This window comes from Spermophilus citellus (assembly GCF_964194105.1).
Source record: "Spermophilus citellus genome assembly, chromosome: 8".
In the NCBI taxonomy this organism is placed as follows: domain Eukaryota; kingdom Metazoa; phylum Chordata; class Mammalia; order Rodentia; family Sciuridae; genus Spermophilus; species Spermophilus citellus.
The window spans coordinates 32141050-32153169 of NC_138189.1; the positions used below are offsets into that span (position 1 = coordinate 32141050).

The window sequence follows — 12120 nt, forward strand, 5'->3', positions numbered from 1 at the left end:
AAAGAAAAGAAGGGAAGGAAAACCAGTTTGCCAAGTCTCCATAATTTAACTAGGCAGTTCAAGGTAGTCGGATTTCCAGCTTTATAGTTCTAGAAAGCAGAATTATGGTAATTAAAGAAATTCATGAAATATGCACCTAAGAATGTAAAAAAAAAAAACCAGAAAAGACATATCAAGGGTTTTACTGAACCTAGAGTATTTAGAATGAAATGTTCAAATGTCAGGAAGATACATTAAACTTCTGGAACTATTTTATTAGAGTTTATTTGCCATTCACATCTCATGTACTCTATACTTCCAGTGTATGCACTTGGAGTTAATATTACAATTGAAAAACTAAGATGACAATAAAAATGCCCCTGATTTGAGTTAATCATTTATTCCCAGTCTCTTAGGGAAATACTGGATATTCTTTGAATTAATAAGGTAACAAATGAATTTAATGCTTCAAGGGAAACACAGTATACCAATCCTGCGAATCATTTTTAGAAAGCGTGAGCTATCTTATCCCTTCCTACATCAGAAAATTTAATTGGCTGTTATTTCCTCTTTTTCCCAATCACCTTTTATGGCAAAGAGAAAATGGGAAAGTACAGTGGCTTATAAACCAGTCCTCATGAACACCAAGAGAGGGGTGGGGCCAATCAGAGTGTGTTCCTCAGAGGTCCTGAAGACAGTGTCTTAATAAATTTGACATTAGTTTATTTGGAATTTGGACACCTAGATGCCAATGTCAAGTGTTCTAATGTCAAAACTCTAATTTCGAATCTTGCTCGTGTGGAGAATCCTGCAACTGTCGGTCAGTTATCTCCAAGTCCATCGGAGCGCAGCCAGCTCCACGCAGACCTTTGGTCCGAGGTGGGGCAGCTCTCACAACCTGGGCTTGCTTCTTCCTTCTCAAGATTCTGCAACGGGAGGCTGGGCAGATCTTTGCATTTTATATTGGAAACACACCTCGCTTCTGTCCACAGTAAAAGAGAACTGGGACACTGTTTTGGAAATAGTTTGCCCACAAAAAATTGTGGCTAAGCGAGTTTGGTTTCTCTGAAATAGCATGAAGAGTAATTTATTTTTGTTCAAAAGGTGTTTTTATCTATTGTAGCTCTTGACTCACAAACACATTTAGTGTGTCCTCTTTTCTTCCCTCCACTGACAAATATATGAATGTACCTCTCTCTCTCTCTCTCTCTCTCTCTCTCTCTCTCACACACACACACACACACACACACACACACACACACACACACTTTTTGTCTAAACCTAAAACAGTCTACTTTTGGTATTCTTTTGTTGGAGATTTCATCAGGCATGCTTACATCCGAATGCTCACTGATCCCAATCTGGCCTCACTGTGGTATCCTAGCTATGTGAGCCATCAGCTCCCAAATGTTTCAGCTTTCTCTTTCCTCTCTGCTGGGAAACACCCCAGCCTACACCAAGAGAAAAATATCTCAGATGAATGTGGAGTATGAATATTTACATCATTTGCTTTCTTGGCTGACACATGCTTTCAACAAAACTCTATGGGATTGAAAAAGAAATCTTTAAAAAGAATCCTGGTGGCCAAGCCTGGTGCTCACCTGTAATCCCTGTGATTTGGGAGCCTGAGTAGAAGGATGCAAATTTGAGGCCAGTCTTGGCAACTTAGCGAGAGCCTATCTCAGAATAAAAAGGTCTGGGGATGTAGCTTAGTGGTAAAATGACCCTGGGTTCAACCCCAATACCAGGGGGCAGGGGGAACTGGCTCTAATTGTACACCAGATACAAAAATTAACACAAAATCGATCAAAGACCTAAATGTAGGTGCTAAAACTACTTTTAAAAAATTAGAGGGGAAAGTTTCATGACACTGGACTTACCTGTGACTTCTTGGATGACATAAAAACATAGGCCATGGAAGAAAAAACACTTGGATTTCATCAAAATTAAACTTTTCTGCATCAAAGGACTCATAAAGAGAGAAAAGATGTATGCCATGGTGTGGAGAAAATATTTGCAAATCCTGTCTGATGAATAATTACTATCCAGAATATATGAAGAACTCTTAGAAGTCAAAACAAAAACAGCAACAACCTAACTGAAAAATAGGCAAAGGGCTTGAATAGACATTTCTCCAAAGGAGATCTTTACATGAACAATAAGTGCCTGAAAAGTTGTTCAATGTTAGTAATCATTAGGGAAATGTCAATCAAAGCCACAGTGATAGACTATTTCAAACTCATTACAAGGATAACTATCTCAAAACTAAAAAAAAACATTGTGACAGGTATGTGGAGAAACTGGACCCCTTGTACTTTCAGTTGGGAATATAAAATGGTGCAGCCACAGTGGAAAATACTATGGTGGTGCCTTAAAAACAAATGATTTCCAACAATGGAAATATCACATGATCCAGCAACTCCATTACTGGGAATGTACCCAAAATAATTTACAGCAGGATTCAAGTAGATATTTGTACACCAATGTTCATGGCAATGTTATTCACAAAAGTAAAAAAATGGAAACAACCCAAATGTTCATTGATGAATGAATGGATTAACAAAATGTGGTACATACATAAAATGGAACCTTATTTATTCTTAGAAATAAATAAACATTCTATGAATCTTGGAGACATTGGGCCAGGTGAAATAGGCTAGTTACACACAAAAGGACAAATGACCCCACTTATATGAAGTATTTAGAGTATTTAAATTGACAGAGATAGAAATCAATATGGTAGAGGAAGGGAGGGAGGAACAGGGAGTTACCGATTAATGGGTGCACAGTTTCAGTTTGGGAAGATGTACTTGTTGTGTCCTCAAGTTTGAAAACTTGATAAAAATTCATGTTCAGTGAAGGTGTGGATTTTTAGTGTGTGTGTGTGTGTGTGTGTGTGCGCGCGCGCGCACACGCACGCATACGTACATGGGCATAGTTTGGGGAACAAAGGTGCCGGGTAAGGGAGAGGATTAGGCAGTAATAATCTTGGAATCTATCATTTTAAGAATCCATTCATGCTAGGCACAGTGGTGCATGCCTAAAATCTCAGTGACTCAGGAGGCTGAGGCGGGAAGATTGCAAGTTTTGAGGCCAGCCTCAGCAACTTAGTAAGGCCCTCAGCAATTTAGCAAGACCCTGTCTTAAATTTTTTTTTTAAAAAAAGGACTGGTGGTGTAGTTCAGTGGTAAAGTGCCCCTGGGTTCAATTCCCAGTTTAAAAAAAAAAAAATCGTTGAAAGAAGACTTCTAGGTCATCTTGAAGGATTTCCCCATTGCTTCACTTTTATATTTTAAAAAATGACTAGCTTAAAACAAAATTTCCTAATATTTAGTGCAAGAAACTCTTTCTCTCCTAAACTGATGATGTTCAGTGCCATCAATAAAAATCTTTATTGGTATCTTTACCACCTCATGCACGCGCGCGCGCGCGCGCATGTGTGTGTGTGTGTGTGTGTGTGTGTGTGTGACTTTTTTTCTGTAACTGAAAAATATCCACAGAGGACCTGAGGTTCAAGTTGGGCCTCTCACTTCAAAAGAGAACAGGCTAGAGAAGTCAATGACCTATCCAAGGGCATGTATTTTTGATTTAGTTTGTCTGGATCTACCAACTGGATATGAAGCTTCTCAAAGACAATAAAAAGACCTTCTTTTGTTGTCTTGACACAAAACCCACAGAAATAAAGAGAGTGGTGGTAATAATACCACGAGAACGAACGTAAGCTTCACCCCTGTTTTTTCCTATGGACAGGTCCAAGAGACTGCAGTTGACATGTGGTGTGGATGGGGTGCTCCTGTCTTCTGTTTAGTCCACCTGAGTTTGGCCAGGAGTAGGGCATATAAAGGAGAGGGAGTAGGCTTTTATTTTCAAGGTTTCCATAGAAATATTTATGGTTTTAAATCTTAAATTGTTAATACTTGGTTTTTTACGTATGTTCTGCAAAATTAACATTGTCACATATGATGGGTGGGGATAGATGGAAAAGTGAGTATAATTTGATGTTTCTGGAAGATAGTTTGACCACATAAAGAGTTTCACAGTGTTCAGTTCATTCTTGTTAGCCCAGTGATTCCATCTGCAGAAACTCATAATCAGAGACACGAGCTGAGATTTAGACCCAAGTATGTTCATTACAAAGGTATTTATAATACAGTGCAATGAATACATAGTATGTATTTATGTGTAATATAATAAATATAAATATTCAATACTATGGATGGTTTATGAATTACAGCATTGCCATAAGCTTAGGATATCTAATGTTTTCTATCATGTTAACTTGCTAAATAATACTTAAAGACACATAGGAAAATTAAACAAACCAACAAACAAAATAGGAATAAACATGCTGTAATGTTGACTGTAGTTGTCTTTGAATTATGAGATGATGGGTAGGTTTTATATTTTTCTATAATTTCCATATTCTTTATTTTTTCTACTTATATAAGAAAGGAAAAAACCTTCCAAAGTGGGGAAAAGAGTTAGCTCTGTGTCCCTGAATTCAAAGAATCAAATCTAAAACCCAGACTAGAAGATACGAGACAAAGGGACCTGCTTTGTTTGGGGGGCAGCTACTGCGCAGGGCAGTGTCACAACAGCCCCTCCCTGGCACACAGGGACCTGTGGCCTCTACTTCCTGGAGTCGGGTGAGAGCTGAGGCGCGGCTGGGGAGGGGTGGCATCCAGGGTTCAGAGTGACGTTGGCAGAGCTACTCTCCCTGCTCTCCCCTTCCTTGTCCGAGCACACCTCTTTCTTTGGGGTGGGAGTTGAGAGGGATATTTATAAGCCTCACAAGTTATTCCTTGTCTCTTCACTCCTAAGACGTTCACACAGATAGCAGCAGTTATTTTCCTCAGAGGCCACAGAAGTAAAGTGTACCAAAAACTAAGGACTTACATTGTGGGTTCAAAGTGTCTGAGCATGATGTGCAACGCACCACTAATGCTGTCACATAAACACATGCCCGGGACACGCTGCCTAGGCAGCAGATAGCTGGTGGAACGGGAGGAGGTTTTATGTTTGTACTTAAGTGGAAAGGATGCTGGGATGTGTACTCACCAAAAGCCACCAATTCGATAGGTCTGTTCCTTTAGAAGATGATGGGCAGGTAAATTCAGGCAGCTTGCTTGCTTGAGAGTTGTCCGTTCAATTTTTGGAGTGCCCTTTGAGGCCAATCCTAAAGGGTTAAAAGAGAAAAATAAATGTTAGAAATGCTTTGTATGCCACCAAGTTTCTTAGGTGAAATTGGGGGACCATGTTCTTTAGAAATGAACTAGTGTTACTCCAATTAGCATGTTCTCTATAAACCAAGAACTATAACCCCCTCTTCAAGGATGGCCTTGAAGAAATGGGAAGTAGTGATCAGAAAGTGACCAGTTTCTTCCATTTGATTGTATATTTCTCTTTAGACACCCATGACTTCAAGATAGACATAGTGTTGAGGAAGGAATACAGACGTAGCCTCTACTTTATGCTCAAAGACTCACAAAAAGAAGAGCTCATATCCTTTATAGAGATAAAAATATCTAGTTCCTGGGCCTCCCCACTCCACTTGGGGGCTTATGTTCTACATCACTAATAGATCATCATACTCAGCCTCCAGAATCCAGAGAAGGCCCCCCAAACCACTGAGACAAGGACTTCAGGTATTGACCTCCAATTACTCAGAGCTGTTATGAAAGTGACTTACTATTCTGGTCTAAAATGCACAGTAAAGACTCTTCTGAGGATGCTTTTTGCAGAGAGAGGGCTATGAAAAATATTACTTGAGGTTCTAGGATAATCTTAAAAGTCAATTTGCAGAAAATGGTCCAATCAAGGAGACCTAAAGGTTAAAAGTATTTTAGATAAAGCATTAGAATATACCTTCAGCTCAAAATTCTACTTTAATTTCATATCTGGAAATACCATCCACCTGACCCTACCACCACGAAAGCCCTCCTTAAGCCACCAGAAACTCCAAATGACAGTGTGTGTCCAAATGCCCAGGGCTCAACATGGCCCTGTGAGAGCAGCGCCAGCCTGGGAGCTAGAAGACTAGTTTTAATTCTAGGTCAGCTGTGCCCTTGCTTCGTGACCTTGGCAAATGTCATTTGCCAAACCATAGTTCCCTCCCTCCTTGAAAGAATAAAGGAATTGGATTAATCATAGTTTTTAGACAGCTTTTGTTTTTGTGTGATTTTATTTTGCTTTGATTTTTAGTTGTAGCACCTATTTTTCCACTGAAAATTTACCTAGGTGTATAAACCAACCAAACAGAAGCCTGGCTGAAGTGGAGGTGGGTGATGATGGGACGCCTCCATCACCCCACTGTGGTCCATGGGGTCACCCATCATAGGGCCACCACAGGGCATCACAGGGCCTTTAGGCCTCAACAGAGCACAGCTCAGAACCCCTGGGTTAAATGCCCTCTAGAGTCAGTTACAAGTCAAAATTATTCAGCCATAATGATCTTTACTGGAATGATCATTTCTTAGTAGGATCCATAACCTCATGGAAACATAAACAATAATCTTAACCAGGACCTAGTCTTAATCCTTATCATCGATGATCTCCTCAAAGGGGTGAGGAGAGTCACAACCTCAAATTACAGAGCAGTAACTGTTAATTTACTTTTCAAGTGTATAATCCTTACCCAGCACTGAGACGGATGATTCCTGAAATGCTGCAGCTCACATAGTACCTAATAGCCAGCATCACAGTGTGACCAAAAGTATGAAAATGAAAACGCAAATTACAAGGTGCATCTTAAAATTAGCGGTGTAATGTCAAGACAGAGGGACAAAATTAGGCTCCTACATCACTCATTTACTAGGTAAGTGAATCTCGACAAGTTTATTCAAGCTTTTTTGACCCTCCATAAAATGGAGACAATTCAGCACCATTCCTGGCTCATACTATGTGTGCAGAGTTCTGGATTTTTCTCTCTTGATATAGTGGTAAAGGTTCCCCTTTAAAAATGTAATGGCATGGTAATGGACATAGATTCCATGAATCGAAAGCAAATTATTACTGTGTAATGAAACACAGGATTCATATAGTTTGGTGCTATGTCATAATAAGAGAAAGAAAGATCACTGATTAGCTATGTAAGTAGCAATTATTTGCTTAGGCTCAATTGCGTATTTCCAGAAAAATCTGATTTTCCAGAATGACTCCTAACACAATCTATTTCATAAAAATTTTAATGCTACTGTTTTTAAGCTACTGTTTTGTCAAGAACCTTCAAATGAAACCCACATGTCACATCCCTCCTGACACAATATTTGGGTACCCTAGAGAAACCCGGTTTGAGATTTTACTGTGGAGGAAAAAAAACTTTTATGTCTTACAAAAGTCACCCAGTGGGTAGGAAATAGGTCACTAAGATCTGTGCGGTAAATTCCTAGGGAACTGTGGTTTCCAGAGATTAACTGGTTTCATTATTCAGTCCAGCCCGACTTTACACCCTGTACTGTGAAGCTGCTATGGACATTGCTCACTACATCACGGAGTCTTTCAAAAGACCAAATCGGGAAAATTTTGTAGATTCCAGTAAAGGGAAAAGCTACAGTGGGCAGAGAAACTGGTGTCTGTTTTCATTCTTCCAGCATGTGAATCTCAGAACTGCTCAGGGCTACCTCTGCATCACATGGCCGGATCTGAAGGCCAACATTTGCTGGATGCTCATGGCACCATCTCCACTGACCTGACCTGTTTGGGTTGTTTTGGGAGGGGTCCCCCTTCTTTCTGTGTCTTCTCATACCCATACATAGATTGAAAGCTGTTTCAAATCCATGAGATTAATAAATTCATTTTTTACCAAAGGTCACTTCAGACTAAGGTCAAGTCACGTTCTGTGCTCTGTTCTCTGCTCTCAGTCACAAGCTGGACTAAAAGTAAATTTCTCGTCCCTGCCCTCCACTGAGGAATAAAATTTCCACTTCTTGAAAACAGATTATTAAAGATAAACTAATGGCCCACTCTCAGGGATGCTAACTAAAGTATATAGGCTTAAAGCTACCAGGAAGAGGGATGAGGGTCAGACGACAGATTCCTAATTTCCACTCTGCCCTTGGATCATCTAACCTAGGACATGCCACCAAATTTCCTTAATAAGGCCTGAAGTTGCTGGCTCCTCCTCCAGTCTGACCTGGTGTCATTTTCTTCTTTACACATGTTGTTCCCAATGCTTCCTGTCCCCCGAATCCCTTGGCTTAGCCAGCTTGTACTCAGCTTTAAATTTCACTCCTAGAAAGCCATCCCTCAAGAGATCCCCACCTGTCACATAATCCCTCCCAGCACTCTTCACAACACTAGGTAGATCTTATGACATGGCTGGTTTATCTCTACAGAGATTGCTACAGATTGTCATCTGTAGTCAATTTAATATTCTATTAGGGGAGAATGGAGATCTGTCTTACAGTTATAACCCCAATGTCTCATGCCCTATCTTGGCCCACAGTAGGTGCTTAATTAATTGTTTAATTAATATGAGACGGACTACATTTATAATGGTAAGCACATAACTTTAAAATTGTCATTTATAGTTCAAATCATGTTTTTATTCAAAAGTTACTTCTATGTTTCATAAGAATAAAAAAATGAAATTTCACCAATATTTTCATTTCTGGGACTAGGGATGATCACTTGCCTAGCATGTGTGAGGCTCTGGGTTCAAGTACTGGAACAAAAAAAAATTTTTTTTTAATTTCTGGTATTTCTAGTGACTATAATATATATAATTAAGGGTAGAATTTAGCTTACTTGTAAGGTATCATTATTGGATTTTTTCCAAAGCTCAAATGCTTTTATCCACTTGGCAACATTAAAAAGAAGAAAAAAGAAAAAAAATCTTCAAGGAAAATAGATGTTCTGGATTTATCTCCTTTTACAGCTGTTGCCATGTGATACCAAATCAGTTATGGAAAAAGAAACCTTCTTAAAAGAGTGCTAGACTTGATACTGAGGAATTTTAAAGTATATTGCCCCAAGACATTCAAAAGGAATGCATCCTGAAAGGTTCCCAAACCACCTCATCCAACTATGCCACATCCGAGTCTCTCTTGACATGAACAGATAAAAGATCAAGTCTACACCAAATTGGGATGTTATGTGGCCAGGCTAGGCTTGGTTACACTAAGTCTTAATAATATTAATAGTGGTAATAACAGGTAACGTTTTTTGCATGCTTATTCTATTCCATGAACTATCCATAGATACCACCATCTTATTTAATTGTTGCTATAACCTCTAGGATTTCACTCACTCTGGAGAAAAGGGAACTGAGTCACAGCAGCACAGGGAGGCCACCCAACTGCTAGGATCTGCTAGGATCTCTTAGCTGAGTGTCATGAAGCTGGGATTCAAATCCAAGGTATGAGAACAGAATCAGTGTTCTTAATTACTATGTTCTGTGGGAGAATCCAATTGCTTCTGCACCCATTTGGAAGAGTAGAAAATTATAATTTGTGCTATAAAAAAGTTACCAATGGCTAAAATTTGGATCATAAATGTTCCCCAAAGGCTTATATATCAAAGGCTTAGTCCCCAGCCTATAGTTCTCCTGGGAGGTGGCGGAACCTGTAAGAGGTGGGACTTTGTCCTGGGTCTTGGTAAAGGCCAATGGGGCATGCCTTTGAATGGGACAGTGGGGTCCCAGACCCTTCCTCATCCTTTCCTTTTGCTTTCTGGCTATGAGGTGAGCAGCTTTGCTCCACCAAAGGCTCTCCACCTTCATGTGCTGCCCTACCACAGGCCCAAGGCAACAGGGTCAATCAATCATGGACTGGAACCTCCAACCGGGTGAGCCAAAATAAACCTTTTTTCTTTGTCAGTTGATTAACTCAGGCAGTTGGTACAGTAACAGAAAGCTAATGCATAAACGACTCTATATGTACAGATAAGTTAGAACTAAATGGCAAATCCATGGATTAAGACCCACCATCTTGGGGCTGGGGTTGTGGCTCAGGGGTAGAGTGCTCGCCTAGCCCTGGGTTCGATCCTCAGCACCACATAAAAATAAATAAATAAAATAGTATTAAAAAAAAAGACCCAACATCTAAGAATTATTTCAAAAGCCCCAAATATTCAATCTTAAACAGTAAAAACTAAACATAGGAATTCAACTCCTGGGGTGAAGAGTAGAGAATGTCAGTTGTTCACAAGTACCAGGGAACCAGAAATACTTGATATTCCAATTGTTCCTGAGATTCTTAAAAAGCCAAGACATCAGGGAAAGTTTGTGAGAAATCAGAGACCCCATGAAGTAAGTAAACGAAGCCTGTAATTTTACTTTCTACTACTGCTTGGTCTACGATCTCTAATCAGACAGTTCTTTCTTGTTACGTTTAACAGAATTACCCATTTTTTTCAGTAACCAAGAAAACGAACATACTAAATTCATACCGTGGCCATATGATTTTTAAAAAATCAAGTATTTTTATGTATAATTCAAACTACTAAATTTTTAGGTATGATTCATAATTGGTGGTTACGAGATTATCACTCCCCACCCCTCTTAGTCTTTGTGTGACATTTGACCCTTTTTATAATATGTACCTTGTACCAGTGAAACCTAAGGCACTAGCTAGTTATTCATTAAACTTGGGTGCCAAGGGCTGACTTGTACAAATTACACTGGTAACTGCCCAGCCTGGCCTATGTGCAGAAGTGGAAAAGAGCAATCATCATAGCTGTGAAATTCTGTCATATCGGCAGAATTGAACTACAAATTGCAGCAATTCGTGCCTGACCTCTGATCTGTGAAGTTAAGTCTAAACCTTTGAACCTCAGCTTGGAATTGGGAAACAGCATTTACTTATACTGGAGAAGATGGTTAGCCAGTGTTCTCTGAGGCCAGGGGAATAGTTAACACTGTGACTGCTGGTTTTCCCCCCACCAGCCACTTCTCCACAAGAGTCAATGGGAGCAACGAACATCAATGATGGTAGATGGTGATCTTGAGAGCGACCTCTCAAAAAAGGCATTCTGAACAAGTCTAATAAAAACAGAAAATTTCAAGATGCAAATTTTTTTAAATGAATATATCAAAATGAGAATAGGAAATCTGAGATGCTGTAATTGAATATACTGAGTTATGTGTGTGCACTAAAAATTTTCACTAAAAATGAGGACGAAAATGAGCTAAAAACTATTTTTAAAAATTTTTCATTCAATATGTTTCAATAAATGTACTCTAATCTCTGTTTTAAAATGCAAATCCTTAATAAGGTATCTTTGGGAAAAAGTAATCATAGAAAACCAATTATACTTTTTCTTTGAACCCAAACTTATCTTTTGATGCTAACAATATTGTACACTAATAAATAAGTATACTAATAAACAGGCTAGTTCTGTGAGCTAATAAATAAAAATAATACACGTTTTTCATGTATATATTCTGTCACAGCATTGATTTATCAAAATGAAGACTTTTTCATTATGAAAGAAAAGGGCTCATTTTGGGGAAGCAAATTTTCCTTTCCGTAATTACCTTCTTCTTTGAATGTCATTCAAATTGTTTCATTTCTAGTTAAAAATAAGTGAATAAGATATTCCAACCTCTGGTCATTTCAGTTACTACTAGAATATAACATATAAAATATAACTATTATACACAATGAGAGTGAAATGAATTTTGTATCGTCTTTAAAACATATAACTAACACATAAGTTCATTTCATGAAATTAACTAACTACTTTTCAAGAAGAAATGTTTATATATTAATTATCAAAATGTCAAAGTTCTTTCTTATTTTTAATGATCACATTTTCTTCTCCAAAGACTTACTCTGAAATGACTTTGGCAAACAAATATGGATGATAAATTCTACATTTAATCCCATAGTTTAAAAAGCAACAAACTAGTTTTAAAAAATCTTTGCCGAGATCTAGAGTTTTCGAGAGTAAAATGAAAAGCTACAAGAGGAAACTATGTTTTAAAAAAGAAGTCCATGACTGAAGTAGTTTTGGTTTTACTGCTGGTAAGGCAAACTGTGCGCCATCAGAAGTTTTACAAACTTCCAATTTTCTTTTGCCTTCAATTAAAAAACTATTGAAATGGAGCATTTGTTTATTCAACCCTATCTAGACTGCTTTAACCAAACACAACCATCTCTGCCTCTCATCTATTAAAACAAATAAAGGCCCCCTACCTTTCCA

The 12120-nt window shown here is 38.5% G+C and overlaps 1 protein-coding gene across 1 annotated transcript in view; it reads right to left on the minus strand.

Moving 5' to 3' along the window:
* RBM47 (RNA binding motif protein 47) overlaps positions 1-12120 on the minus strand; it is a 164613-nt gene that overhangs the window by 31463 nt on the left and 121030 nt on the right. Inside the window, exon 6 of the mRNA XM_081304676.1 lies at positions 5038-5155. The gene's annotated coding sequence lies outside the window, so the exon portion shown is untranslated. The remainder of the gene's footprint in view (positions 1-5037; positions 5156-12120) is intronic.